Here is a 16,444-nt window from a genome sequence, read left to right as displayed (position 1 = left end):
AATGATTATTTCCGATTCCAATTTTCACAGTGATAACGCTTGTTTCTAAAGCCAATTTTCAAAACTATTGACCGCATTGACTTCAGTAGAAAATGCCTTCAGAACACGAAAATTGGAACACGAAATCCGGTATTTGCCTGTGGAATGCTGAATTTCGACCAAATCGGAATTTGGCTTTCCCCATCAACCCTAGTGGAAAACAATCCAACAATTGGTGTAGGCTGCACCTAGCCTTGCACAGTTTTAATCTGCTGAATGTTATTTTAGGAATCCAGACAATATACATTTGGAGAAAAACAAATGTTTCTGTACCGTGTTAGCCAAACAATATATGTAGGTAGAAAAAAAAAAAAAAAAAACAAAGTCTTGTAAAATATGTATATAAAATATCTTGTAAAAATAATAAAATGCTTAATGATCTTTCCTCAGTATCATCTAACATACTTACATTAATTCCAGATAATCCGAAAATAGGCACCTTCTATATCTTACCAAAAATACACAAAGAAGGAAACCCAGGTCGACCTATCATCTCTGGTTTGGGGACACTAACAGAAAAGATATCTGGCTGGGTAGAAAACATTCTTAAACCCATGGTAAGGAATACAGCCAGCTACATCCAGGACACCACTGACCTTCTTAACAAATTGACTGCCATGGGTCCAATCCCAGAGGGTGCTATCCTGGCTACAATGGATGTTGAATCCCTTTATACCAACATTCCACACGAGGACGGTATTGCAGCTTGCCAACATTTCCTTCAGTTGAATGACCTACCAACAGAGCCCACACTACAACTTATCAAATATATACTAACTCATAACTATTTTTCATTTGGGAATGATGTATATCTACAGACAATGGGCAGTGCTATGGGAAGTAGAATGTCACCCCAGTATGCAAATTTATTTATGGCCAGATTGGAGGAAAACTTCCTTTCAACGTGTGAAATTAAACCATGGGCTTACTTCAGATTTATAGACGATATCCTATTAATTTGGACAGCATCACAGGAAAAATTAATCAAATTCCACAAAAACTTCTCAGAATACCACAAGAACATTAAGTTAACGCTCAACTTTTCATCCTCCCATGTCAGTTTCCTGGATACCACAATTTATGTACAAGATAGGTTTTTACAAACATCCATCTACCGTAAACCAACTGACCGGCATATTTACCTGAAGTGGAATAGTTTCCACCCGGAACACACCAAAAAATCTATTGTTTACAGCCAGGCTCTGAGGTATAACCGAATATGTTCTATTTCAGAGGACAGAGACAGACAACTTATGTCGCTACGTAATATATTCATAGATCAGGGATATCATCCACGAATCGTTGATGATCAAATACACAGAGCAACTTTAAAATCTAGAGAGGAACTATTGAAGTACACCCCAAAGACTGAAAACAACAGAGTCCCAATAGTGGTCACCTACAACCCAAGATTAAAGACACTGAGGAAGATATCGAAAGCCCTGCAACCGATACTTCATAAAGACAAACGCCTGAAAGAAGTTTTTCCTGATTTACCAATGCTTGCTTTCAGACAACCTCCCAATTTGAGATAAATGATTATCAGAAGTGCATTATCTACACCAGAAACTCCAGGCACATTACCCTGCAATAACGCAAGGTGTGAGACCTGCCCTTATATCTTGTGCACAAACCAAATACAAATCTCACAGAAATATCATCAAATATCAGACCAATTTTCCTGTGAATCATCCAATGTTGTATACATGATACGCTGCATGAAATGCCCCTCAAGAGGAATCTATATAGGAGAAACAGGACAAAAACTGCGCACAAGAATGAACCATCACCGCTTTAAAATTAATGAGGGTAAAATGGACACACCAGTGGGCCAACACTTCTGCGAACCAGGACACAGCATGCAAGATCTAAAAGTACTTATTCTTAAGGGTAACTTCAAAAATGAACAAGCAAGAAAGATTTCTGAGTACACATTTATGAAAATGTTCAAGACATTAACAGAAGGTTTAAATTGTGGAATGGGATTCATGACTCCTTATGTAACATGATTGACTTGACTTCACTATCTTCAGAAACCTGCTAGATTTCATGTTTGCTTGCATAAGCTCACTGGCTCCAGCCTGCTGATCACCTGACATCTAACTGCTAAACAGCAACCAGTACAACTGCCATCTTCATGCAGCTTCCCTGCATCAGTGTTTTACTACAGCTAACATCTAGAAATATGCCTGAAGAAGGGGACTAGATCCCAGAAAGCTTGCATTATTTAACTTTATCAGTTAGCCATTAAAAGGTATTACTTTTACAAGACTTTGTTTTTTTTTTTTCTACCTACATATATTGTTTGGCTAACACGGTACAGAAACATTTTTACTACTATCATCATGCAAGATACCGTAATGTACCGCACACATTTGGAATGTAAAACCCTACTGAAGAAATTGGCACAACTAGACAGTGACATCTTTTTTCTATCAAAGTGCAAGAAAGAAAATCTGATCCCAAAAGGTATTACTATCAGAAACCCAATTCAGCATACCTTCAACACCCATTTTTCACAGCAACTCTGCTACAGAACAGCGGAAAGGATCAGGAATCATCTCATTAAGGTTTGTTACAGCAAGAAGAGAATTACCCAAGATAATCTACATTTACTCTATTCTACAATGCAAGGACCATCATCAGAAAGCTTTAAATCTACATTACAGAAATTCTACAAACAATTACAGCACCGTTTAATTCAAAACAAGAAAAAGAAACTCGACAGCCTTAGACTCAAAGCTGCAAACATTCTGGAGAATGATACAAGTGAACCCCATTCAGAGCCTAAAACTGCCAAACTTTTACCTGTGGTTAACTTGTCCAGCTATAACCCAAGCAAGACTGAATTAGCTGTTCTATCTAAAGGACTCACTTTTTGCCCCACCAAAAGATTTGATGAAACATAATTTTGTAGTGACATGGAAGAATTTTTTCGGAGGATAAGACTAAAGGAATTTTTTCACAACAGACCTAAATATTGATCATTTGAAAACACCGAACCTACAAATAGCAAAACCAAAAAGAGCAGTACCTGGACACCAAAATCAGGGCGGAACAAGAAATTAGAAGAATATATTGACAACTTCAGGAAAAGAATCAAATTGGAGATACTGGACAAACAAATACAGACACGCTACAACCTCAACACTCAAGAAAGGAAAGCAATACTGAACCTTAAAAGCAATAACAACATAGTAATTAAACCAGCTGACAAAGGAGGAGCTGTAGTGATTTTGGATAAATCCACCTATGTTCAAGAAGCAAACAGACAGCTCTCCAACAACACCTACTACAAAAGACTAGAAACAAACCCCACGCTACAATACTCAAGGGAATTGAAGAATATGCTTAATGATCTTTCCTCAGTATCATCTAACATACTTACATTAATTCCAGATAATCCGAAAATAGGCACCTTCTATATCTTACCAAAAATACACAAAGAAGGAAACCCAGGTCGACCTATCATCTCTGGTTTGGGGACACTAACAGAAAAGATATCTGGCTGGGTAGAAAACATTCTTAAACCCATGGTAAGGAATACAGCCAGCTACATCCAGGACACCACTGACCTTCTTAACAAATTGACTGCCATGGGTCCAATCCCAGAGGGTGCTATCCTGGCTACAATGGATGTTGAATCCCTTTATACCAACATTCCACACGAGGACGGTATTGCAGCTTGCCAACATTTCCTTCAGTTGAATGACCTACCAACAGAGCCCACACTACAACTTATCAAATATATACTAACTCATAACTATTTTTCATTTGGGAATGATGTATATCTACAGACAATGGGCAGTGCTTTGGGAAGTAGAATGTCACCCCAGTATGCAAATTTATTTATGGCCAGATTGGAGGAAAACTTCCTTTCAACGTGTGAAATTAAACCATGGGCTTACTTCAGATTTATAGACGATATCCTATTAATTTGGACAGCATCACAGGAAAAATTAATCAAATTCCACAAAAACTTCTCAGAATACCACAAGAACATTAAGTTAACGCTCAACTTTTCATCCTCCCATGTCAGTTTCCTGGATACCACAATTTATGTACAAGATAGGTTTTTACAAACATCCATCTACCGTAAACCAACTGACCGGCATATTTACCTGAAGTGGAATAGTTTCCACCCGGAACACACCAAAAAATCTATTGTTTACAGCCAGGCTCTGAGGTATAACCGAATATGTTCTATTTCAGAGGACAGAGACAGACAACTTATGTCGCTACGTAATATATTCATAGATCAGGGATATCATCCACGAATCGTTGATGATCAAATACACAGAGCAACTTTAAAATCTAGAGAGGAACTATTGAAGTACACCCCAAAGACTGAAAACAACAGAGTCCCAATAGTGGTCACCTACAACCCAAGATTAAAGACACTGAGGAAGATATCGAAAGCCCTGCAACCGATACTTCATAAAGACAAACGCCTGAAAGAAGTTTTTCCTGATTTACCAATGCTTGCTTTCAGACAACCTCCCAATTTGAGACAAATTATTATCAGAAGTGCATTATCTACACCAGAAACTCCAGGCACATTACCCTGCAATAACGCAAGGTGTGAGACCTGCCCTTATATCTTGTGCACAAACCAAATACAAATCTCACAGAAATATCATCAAATATCAGACCAATTTTCCTGTGAATCATCCAATGTTGTATACATGATACGCTGCATGAAATGCCCCTCAAGAGGAATCTATATAGGAGAAACAGGACAAAAACTGCGCACAAGAATGAACCATCACCGCTTTAAAATTAATGAGGGTAAAATGGACACACCAGTGGGCCAACACTTCTGCGAACCAGGACACAGCATGCAAGATCTAAAAGTACTTATTCTTAAGGGTAACTTCAAAAATGAACAAGCAAGAAAGATTTCTGAGTACAAATTTATGAAAATGTTCAAGACATTAACAGAAGGTTTAAATTGTGGAATGGGATTCATGACTCCTTATGTAACATGATTGACTTGACTTCACTATCTTCAGAAACCTGCTAGATTTCATGTTTGCTTGCATAAGCTCACTGGCTCCAGCCTGCTGATCACCTGACATCTAACTGCTAAACAGCAACCAGTACAACTGCCATCTTCATGCAGCTTCCCTGCATCAGTGTTTTACTACAGCTAACATCTAGAAATATGCCTGAAGAAGGGGACTAGATCCCAGAAAGCTTGCATTATTTAACTTTATCAGTTAGCCATTAAAAGGTATTACTTTTACAAGACTTTGTTTTTTTTTTTTTATACCTACATATATTGTTTGGCTAACACGGTACAGAAACATTTTTACTACTATCATCATGCAAGATACCGTAATGTACCGCACACATTTGGAATGTAAAACCCTACTGAAGAAATTGGCCCAACTAGACAGTGACATCTTTTTTCTATCAAAGTGCAAGAAAGAAAATCTGATCCCAAAAGGTATTACTATCAGAAACCCAATTCAGCATACCTTCAACACCCATTTTTCACAGCAACTCTGCTACAGAACAGCGGAAAGGATCAGGAATCATCTCATTAAGGTTTGTTACAGCAAGAAGAGAATTACCCAAGATAATCTACATTTACTCTATTCTACAATGCAAGGACCATCATCAGAAAGCTTTAAATCTACATTACAGAAATTCTACAAACAATTACAGCACCGTTTAATTCAAAACAAGAAAAAGAAACTCGACAGCCTTAGACTCAAAGCTGCAAACATTCTGGAGAATGATACAAGTGAACCCCATTCAGAGCCTAAAACTGCCAAACTTTTACCTGTGGTTAACTTGTCCAGCTATAACCCAAGCAAGACTGAATTAGCTGTTCTATCTAAAGGACTCACTTTTTGCCCCACCAAAAGATTTGATGAAACAGAATTTTGTAGTGACATGGAAGAATTTTTTCGGAGGATAAGACTAAAGGAATTTTTTCACAACAGACCTAAATATTCATCATTTGAAAACACCGAACCTACAAATAGCAAAACCAAAAAGAGCAGTACCTGGACACCAAAATCAGGGCGGAACAAGAAATTAGAAGAATATATTGACAACTTCAGGAAAAGAATCAAATTGGAGATACTGGACAAACAAATACAGACACGCTACAACCTCAACACTCAAGAAAGGAAAGCAATACTGAACCTTAAAAGCAATAACAACATAGTAATTAAACCAGCTGACAAAGGAGGAGCTGTAGTGATTTTGGATAAATCCACCTATGTTCAAGAAGCAAACAGACAGCTCTCCAACAACACCTACTACAAAAGACTAGAAACAGACCCCACGCTACAATACTCAAGGGAATTGAAGAATATGCTTAATGATCTTTCCTCAGTATCATCTAACATACTTACATTAATTCCAGATAATCCGAAAATAGGCACCTTCTATATCTTACCAAAAATACACAAAGAAGGAAACCCAGGTCGACCTATCATCTCTGGTTTGGGGACACTAACAGAAAAGATATCTGGCTGGGTAGAAAACATTCTTAAACCCATGGTAAGGAATACAGCCAGCTACATCCAGGACACCACTGACCTTCTTAACAAATTGACTGCCATGGGTCCAATCCCAGAGGGTGCTATCCTGGCTACAATGGATGTTGAATCCCTTTATACCAACATTCCACACGAGGACGGTATTGCAGCTTGCCAACATTTCCTTCAGTTGAATGACCTACCAACAGAGCCCACACTACAACTTATCAAATATATACTAACTCATAACTATTTTTCATTTGGGAATGATGTATATCTACAGACAATGGGCAGTGCTATGGGAAGTAGAATGTCACCCCAGTATGCAAATTTATTTATGGCCAGATTGGAGGAAAACTTCCTTTCAACGTGTGAAATTAAACCATGGGCTTACTTCAGATTTATAGACGATATCCTATTAATTTGGACAGCATCACAGGAAAAATTAATCAAATTCCACAAAAACTTCTCAGAATACCACAAGAACATTAAGTTAACGCTCAACTTTTCATCCTCCCATGTCAGTTTCCTGGATACCACAATTTATGTACAAGATAGGTTTTTACAAACATCCATCTACCGTAAACCAACTGACCGGCATATTTACCTGAAGTGGAATAGTTTCCACCCGGAACACACCAAAAAATCTATTGTTTACAGCCAGGCTCTGAGGTATAACCGAATATGTTCTATTTCAGAGGACAGAGACAGACAACTTATGTCGCTACGTAATATATTCATAGATCAGGGATATCATCCACGAATCGTTGATGATCAAATACACAGAGCAACTTTAAAATCTAGAGAGGAACTATTGAAGTACACCCCAAAGACTGAAAACAACAGAGTCCCAATAGTGGTCACCTACAACCCAAGATTAAAGGGACTCCGAGCAGTGCAGAAACTATGGAAAGATGCACATCATTTTAAAGCTCTCTTTCTCCTCTTTCTAATGATATATAAACCACCAACCTACGTCTTTTAGTTTTCGCTATTTTCGCGATTGAAATTGCCGCGGCCGCGATTTCGATCGCGAAAATAGAGAAAACTAAAAGGTGTAGGGCAACGATTTAGGTGTCGTCAGAAAGAGGAGAAAGAGAGCTTTAAAATGATATCCATCAAGCCATAGTTATATTGTATTACAGAGGACGACACTTTCCCCAGTGTCGGCAGTTCCATTCTGCTGAATGCAGCTGCTGACTTTGACAAAAAGTCGCCCTGTGTAATACAATATAACTATGGCTTGATGGATATCATTTTAAAGCTCTCTTTCTCCTCTTTCTGACGACACCTAAATCGTCGCCCTACACCTTTTAGTTTTCTCTATTTTCGCGATCGAAATCGCGGCCGCGGCAAATTCAATCGCGAAAATAGCGAAAACTAAAAGGCATAGGGTGGTGGTTTATATATCATTGGAAAGAGGAGAAAGAGAGCTTTAAAATGATGTGCATCTTTCCATAGTTTCTGCACTGCTCGGAGTCCCTTTAAAGACACTGAGGAAGATATCGAAAGCCCTGCAACCGATACTTCATAAAGACAAACGCCTGAAAGAAGTTTTTCCTGATTTACCAATGCTTGCTTTCAGACAACCTCCCAATTTGAGACAAATTATTATCAGAAGTGCATTATCTACACCAGAAACTCCAGGCACATTACCCTGCAATAACGCAAGGTGTGAGACCTGCCCTTATATCTTGTGCACAAACCAAATACAAATCTCACAGAAATATCATCAAATATCAGACCAATTTTCCTGTGAATCATCCAATGTTGTATACATGATACGCTGCATGAAATGCCCCTCAAGAGGAATCTATATAGGAGAAACAGGACAAAAACTGCGCACAAGAATGAACCATCACCGCTTTAAAATTAATGAGGGTAAAATGGACACACCAGTGGGCCAACACTTCTGCGAACCAGGACACAGCATGCAAGATCTAAAAGTACTTATTCTTAAGGGTAACTTCAAAAATGAACAAGCAAGAAAGATTTCTGAGTACAAATTTATGAAAATGTTCAAGACATTAACAGAAGGTTTAAATTGTGGAATGGGATTCATGACTCCTTATGTAACATGATTGACTTGACTTCACTATCTTCAGAAACCTGCTAGATTTCATGTTTGCTTGCATAAGCTCACTGGCTCCAGCCTGCTGATCACCTGACATCTAACTGCTAAACAGCAACCAGTACAACTGCCATCTTCATGCAGCTTCCCTGCATCAGTGTTTTACTACAGCTAACATCTAGAAATATGCCTGAAGAAGGGGACTAGATCCCAGAAAGCTTGCATTATTTAACTTTATCAGTTAGCCATTAAAAGGTATTACTTTTACAAGACTTTTTTTTTTTTTTTCTACCTACATATATTGTTTGGCTAACACGGTACAGAAACATTTTTACTACTATCATCATGCAAGATACCGTAATGTACCGCACACATTTGGAATGTAAAACCCTACTGAAGAAATTGGCACAACTAGACAGTGACATCTTTTTTCTATCAAAGTGCAAGAAAGAAAATCTGATCCCAAAAGGTATTACTATCAGAAACCCAATTCAGCATACCTTCAACACCCATTTTTCACAGCAACTCTGCTACAGAACAGCGGAAAGGATCAGGAATCATCTCATTAAGGTTTGTTACAGCAAGAAGAGAATTACCCAAGATAATCTACATTTACTCTATTCTACAATGCAAGGACCATCATCAGAAAGCTTTAAATCTACATTACAGAAATTCTACAAACAATTACAGCACCGTTTAATTCAAAACAAGAAAAAGAAACTCGACAGCCTTAGACTCAAAGCTGCAAACATTCTGGAGAATGATACAAGTGAACCCCATTCAGAGCCTAAAACTGCCAAACTTTTACCTGTGGTTAACTTGTCCAGCTATAACCCAAGCAAGACTGAATTAGCTGTTCTATCTAAAGGACTCACTTTTTGCCCCACCAAAAGATTTGATGAAACAGAATTTTGTAGTGACATGGAAGAATTTTTTCGGAGGATAAGACTAAAGGAATTTTTTCACAACAGACCTAAATATTCATCATTTGAAAACACCGAACCTACAAATAGCAAAACCAAAAAGAGCAGTACCTGGACACCAAAATCAGGGCGGAACAAGAAATTAGAAGAATATATTGACAACTTCAGGAAAAGAATCAAATTGGAGATACTGGACAAACAAATACAGACACGCTACAACCTCAACACTCAAGAAAGGAAAGCAATACTGAACCTTAAAAGCAATAACAACATAGTAATTAAACCAGCTGACAAAGGAGGAGCTGTAGTGATTTTGGATAAATCCACCTATGTTCAAGAAGCAAACAGACAGCTCTCCAACAACACCTACTACAAAAGACTAGAAACAGACCCCACGCTACAATACTCAAGGGAATTGAAGAATATGCTTAATGATCTTTCCTCAGTATCATCTAACATACTTACATTAATTCCAGATAATCCGAAAATAGGCACCTTCTATATCTTACCAAAAATACACAAAGAAGGAAACCCAGGTCGACCTATCATCTCTGGTTTGGGGACACTAACAGAAAAGATATCTGGCTGGGTAGAAAACATTCTTAAACCCATGGTAAGGAATACAGCCAGCTACATCCAGGACACCACTGACCTTCTTAACAAATTGACTGCCATGGGTCCAATCCCAGAGGGTGCTATCCTGGCTACAATGGATGTTGAATCCCTTTATACCAACATTCCACACGAGGACGGTATTGCAGCTTGCCAACATTTCCTTCAGTTGAATGACCTACCAACAGAGCCCACACTACAACTTATCAAATATATACTAACTCATAACTATTTTTCATTTGGGAATGATGTATATCTACAGACAATGGGCAGTGCTATGGGAAGTAGAATGTCACCCCAGTATGCAAATTTATTTATGGCCAGATTGGAGGAAAACTTCCTTTCAACGTGTGAAATTAAACCATGGGCTTACTTCAGATTTATAGACGATATCCTATTAATTTGGACAGCATCACAGGAAAAATTAATCAAATTCCACAAAAACTTCTCAGAATACCACAAGAACATTAAGTTAACGCTCAACTTTTCATCCTCCCATGTCAGTTTCCTGGATACCACAATTTATGTACAAGATAGGTTTTTACAAACATCCATCTACCGTAAACCAACTGACCGGCATATTTACCTGAAGTGGAATAGTTTCCACCCGGAACACACCAAAAAATCTATTGTTTACAGCCAGGCTCTGAGGTATAACCGAATATGTTCTATTTCAGAGGACAGAGACAGACAACTTATGTCGCTACGTAATATATTCATAGATCAGGGATATCATCCACGAATCGTTGATGATCAAATACACAGAGCAACTTTAAAATCTAGAGAGGAACTATTGAAGTACACCCCAAAGACTGAAAACAACAGAGTCCCAATAGTGGTCACCTACAACCCAAGATTAAAGGGACTCCGAGCAGTGCAGAAACTATGGAAAGATGCACATCATTTTAAAGCTCTCTTTCTCCTCTTTCTAATGATATATAAACCACCAACCTACGTCTTTTAGTTTTCGCTATTTTCGCGATTGAAATTGCCGCGGCCGCGATTTCGATCGCGAAAATAGAGAAAACTAAAAGGTGTAGGGCAACGATTTAGGTGTCGTCAGAAAGAGGAGAAAGAGAGCTTTAAAATGATATCCATCAAGCCATAGTTATATTGTATTACAGAGGACGACACTTTCCCCAGTGTCGGCAGTTCCATTCTGCTGAATGCAGCTGCTGACTTTGACAAAAAGTCGCCCTGTGTAATACAATATAACTATGGCTTGATGGATATCATTTTAAAGCTCTCTTTCTCCTCTTTCTGACGACACCTAAATCGTCGCCCTACACCTTTTAGTTTTCTCTATTTTCGCGATCGAAATCGCGGCCGCGGCAAATTCAATCGCGAAAATAGCGAAAACTAAAAGGCATAGGGTGGTGGTTTATATATCATTGGAAAGAGGAGAAAGAGAGCTTTAAAATGATGTGCATCTTTCCATAGTTTCTGCACTGCTCGGAGTCCCTTTAAAGACACTGAGGAAGATATCGAAAGCCCTGCAACCGATACTTCATAAAGACAAACGCCTGAAAGAAGTTTTTCCTGATTTACCAATGCTTGCTTTCAGACAACCTCCCAATTTGAGACAAATTATTATCAGAAGTGCATTATCTACACCAGAAACTCCAGGCACATTACCCTGCAATAACGCAAGGTGTGAGACCTGCCCTTATATCTTGTGCACAAACCAAATACAAATCTCACAGAAATATCATCAAATATCAGACCAATTTTCCTGTGAATCATCCAATGTTGTATACATGATACGCTGCATGAAATGCCCCTCAAGAGGAATCTATATAGGAGAAACAGGACAAAAACTGCGCACAAGAATGAACCATCACCGCTTTAAAATTAATGAGGGTAAAATGGACACACCAGTGGGCCAACACTTCTGCGAACCAGGACACAGCATGCAAGATCTAAAAGTACTTATTCTTAAGGGTAACTTCAAAAATGAACAAGCAAGAAAGATTTCTGAGTACAAATTTATGAAAATGTTCAAGACATTAACAGAAGGTTTAAATTGTGGAATGGGATTCATGACTCCTTATGTAACATGATTGACTTGACTTCACTATCTTCAGAAACCTGCTAGATTTCATGTTTGCTTGCATAAGCTCACTGGCTCCAGCCTGCTGATCACCTGACATCTAACTGCTAAACAGCAACCAGTACAACTGCCATCTTCATGCAGCTTCCCTGCATCAGTGTTTTACTACAGCTAACATCTAGAAATATGCCTGAAGAAGGGGACTAGATCCCAGAAAGCTTGCATTATTTAACTTTATCAGTTAGCCATTAAAAGGTATTACTTTTACAAGACTTTGTTTTTTTTTTTTTATACCTACATATATTGTTTGGCTAACACGGTACAGAAACATTTTTACTACTATCACCATGCAAGATACCGTAATGTACCGCACACATTTGGAATGTAAAACCCTACTGAAGAAATTGGCACAACTAGACAGTGACATCTTTTTTCTATCAAAGTGCAAGAAAGAAAATCTGATCCCAAAAGGTATTACTATCAGAAACCCAATTCAGCATACCTTCAACACCCATTTTTCACAGCAACTCTGCTACAGAACAGCGGAAAGGATCAGGAATCATCTCATTAAGGTTTGTTACAGCAAGAAGAGAATTACCCAAGATAATCTACATTTACTCTATTCTACAATGCAAGGACCATCATCAGAAAGCTTTAAATCTACATTACAGAAATTCTACAAACAATTACAGCACCGTTTAATTCAAAACAAGAAAAAGAAACTCGACAGCCTTAGACTCAAAGCTGCAAACATTCTGGAGAATGATACAAGTGAACCCCATTCAGAGCCTAAAACTGCCAAACTTTTACCTGTGGTTAACTTGTCCAGCTATAACCCAAGCAAGACTGAATTAGCTGTTCTATCTAAAGGACTCACTTTTTGCCCCACCAAAAGATTTGATGAAACAGAATTTTGTAGTGACATGGAAGAATTTTTTCGGAGGATAAGACTAAAGGAATTTTTTCACAACAGACCTAAATATTCATCATTTGAAAACACCGAACCTACAAATAGCAAAACCAAAAAGAGCAGTACCTGGACACCAAAATCAGGGCGGAACAAGAAATTAGAAGAATATATTGACAACTTCAGGAAAAGAATCAAATTGGAGATACTGGACAAACAAATACAGACACGCTACAACCTCAACACTCAAGAAAGGAAAGCAATACTGAACCTTAAAAGCAATAACAACATAGTAATTAAACCAGCTGACAAAGGAGGAGCTGTAGTGATTTTGGATAAATCCACCTATGTTCAAGAAGCAAACAGACAGCTCTCCAACAACACCTACTACAAAAGACTAGAAACAGACCCCACGCTACAATACTCAAGGGAATTGAAGAATATGCTTAATGATCTTTCCTCAGTATCATCTAACATACTTACATTAATTCCAGATAATCCGAAAATAGGCACCTTCTATATCTTACCAAAAATACACAAAGAAGGAAACCCAGGTCGACCTATCATCTCTGGTTTGGGGACACTAACAGAAAAGATATCTGGCTGGGTAGAAAACATTCTTAAACCCATGGTAAGGAATACAGCCAGCTACATCCAGGACACCACTGACCTTCTTAACAAATTGACTGCCATGGGTCCAATCCCAGAGGGTGCTATCCTGGCTACAATGGATGTTGAATCCCTTTATACCAACATTCCACACGAGGACGGTATTGCAGCTTGCCAACATTTCCTTCAGTTGAATGACCTACCAACAGAGCCCACACTACAACTTATCAAATATATACTAACTCATAACTATTTTTCATTTGGGAATGATGTATATCTACAGACAATGGGCAGTGCTATGGGAAGTAGAATGTCACCCCAGTATGCAAATTTATTTATGGCCAGATTGGAGGAAAACTTCCTTTCAACGTGTGAAATTAAACCATGGGCTTACTTCAGATTTATAGACGATATCCTATTAATTTGGACAGCATCACAGGAAAAATTAATCAAATTCCACAAAAACTTCTCAGAATACCACAAGAACATTAAGTTAACGCTCAACTTTTCATCCTCCCATGTCAGTTTCCTGGATACCACAATTTATGTACAAGATAGGTTTTTACAAACATCCATCTACCGTAAACCAACTGACCGGCATATTTACCTGAAGTGGAATAGTTTCCACCCGGAACACACCAAAAAATCTATTGTTTACAGCCAGGCTCTGAGGTATAACCGAATATGTTCTATTTCAGAGGACAGAGACAGACAACTTATGTCGCTACGTAATATATTCATAGATCAGGGATATCATCCACGAATCGTTGATGATCAAATACACAGAGCAACTTTAAAATCTAGAGAGGAACTATTGAAGTACACCCCAAAGACTGAAAACAACAGAGTCCCAATAGTGGTCACCTACAACCCAAGATTAAAGACACTGAGGAAGATATCGAAAGCCCTGCAACCGATACTTCATAAAGACAAACGCCTGAAAGAAGTTTTTCCTGATTTACCAATGCTTGCTTTCAGACAACCTCCCAATTTGAGACAAATGATTATCAGAAGTGCATTATCTACACCAGAAACTCCAGGCACATTACCCTGCAATAACGCAAGGTGTGAGACCTGCCCTTATATCTTGTGCACAAACCAAATACAAATCTCACAGAAATATCATCAAATATCAGACCAATTTTCCTGTGAATCATCCAATGTTGTATATATGATACGCTGCATGAAATGCCCCTCAAGAGGAATCTATATAGGAGAAACAGGACAAAAACTGCGCACAAGAATGAACCATCACCGCTTTAAAATTAATGAGGGTAAAATGGACACACCAGTGGGCCAACACTTCTGCGAACCAGGACACAGCATGCAAGATCTAAAAGTACTTATTCTTAAGGGTAACTTCAAAAATGAACAAGCAAGAAAGATTTCTGAGTACAAATTTATGAAAATGTTCAAGACATTAACAGAAGGTTTAAATTGTGGAATGGGATTCATGACTCCTTATGTAACATGATTGACTTGACTTCACTATCTTCAGAAACCTGCTAGATTTCATGTTTGCTTGCATAAGCTCACTGGCTCCAGCCTGCTGATCACCTGACATCTAACTGCTAAACAGCAACCAGTACAACTGCCATCTTCATGCAGCTTCCCTGCATCAGTGTTTTACTACAGCTAACATCTAGAAATATGCCTGAAGAAGGGGACTAGATCCCAGAAAGCTTGCATTATTTAACTTTATCAGTTAGCCATTAAAAGGTATTACTTTTACAAGACTTTGTTTTTTTTTCTACCTACAGAGAAAAACAAACAAATTTGATTAGCCCTCTAATACCACACAAAACACAATTTTTAGGACCATCAAGTGAACAAGTTGGTGAGTACAGGCCGGTCAGGTGTTATGCAGTATATTGTGAATTGAGATTAATGGAGGAGACCGAGCACAGTTTTACCTGCCTTAAGGGCACATTCACACTGGGATGATTAGTCGGCGATCGCTTGTGCTTTTAAAATCGCTTAATAATAAGTGTATGGTGGGGCATGCAGCATTTTTTTGCGATTTTAGAGCAAGCACGATTGCAATGTAAAAAAAAAAACAACACAAACTGCAAGTGCTCAAAAATAGTGAAAATGTACAGTAAAAAATTGGTGTTTATCGCGACAAAAATCACAGCGCAAAACGCTATCAATTCTGCAAGTGTTTTGAGATTCCCAGTGCAAATGGGCCCTAAAGAGAGATACTTTGGGAGGTACTTTACTTATTAAACAGCCAACTGTGATATACATCTGGCACAGTGAACCGATGTACGATGAGTGCAAAACATAATTGGAGCTGATTATTTGGAGAGCAGTTGATGGTTCCTTATGAAACTGAGCTTAGCAATTCTTTCAGAGATGACTGTTGTATCTTACAGCATCCAGAAGTTTAAACATCCTTCCCTGTTACCAGCCAGAAACAGGTATAGAGCCAGCCAGTGGGCCGTACACACAGTGCTTCCACAAAGATGGCAAAAAATGGGCGGCTTGTGGTGGAGTTTACTGGCTAATTTCACCACTGATGCTGCCACTGATCACCATGGAAACCCCACAGCGCTACTCTTCCCGCAGGCGGTACCCATCTGAGCGTGTTTTTATGCCAGTTGATCTACACAATGGCATGCCCTTTTGGTGGGTTCCCAGAGACTATTCTTTAATTGTAAGTTTGTTTATGAACTCGGTGACTGATTCATTCAAGACCTAACCATACTTGAAATAGCCTTTTTACTTATCTACCAGTCC

At 38.5% G+C, this 16,444-nt stretch overlaps 1 protein-coding gene across 1 annotated transcript in view; it reads right to left on the bottom strand.

Annotated features, from left to right (window-relative positions):
• NKAIN3 (sodium/potassium transporting ATPase interacting 3) overlaps nucleotides 1–16,444 on the bottom strand; it is a 736,848-nt gene that overhangs the window by 553,679 nt on the left and 166,725 nt on the right. The gene's annotated exons all lie outside the window — the stretch shown is intronic.

The sequence above is a fragment of the Hyperolius riggenbachi genome, chromosome 5, assembly GCF_040937935.1.
Source record: "Hyperolius riggenbachi isolate aHypRig1 chromosome 5, aHypRig1.pri, whole genome shotgun sequence".
NCBI classification, from domain to species: Eukaryota; Metazoa; Chordata; class Amphibia; order Anura; family Hyperoliidae; genus Hyperolius; species Hyperolius riggenbachi.
Note: the sequence above shows the minus strand (reverse complement) of the source record. Positions and strands in the feature narration are given on the sequence as shown.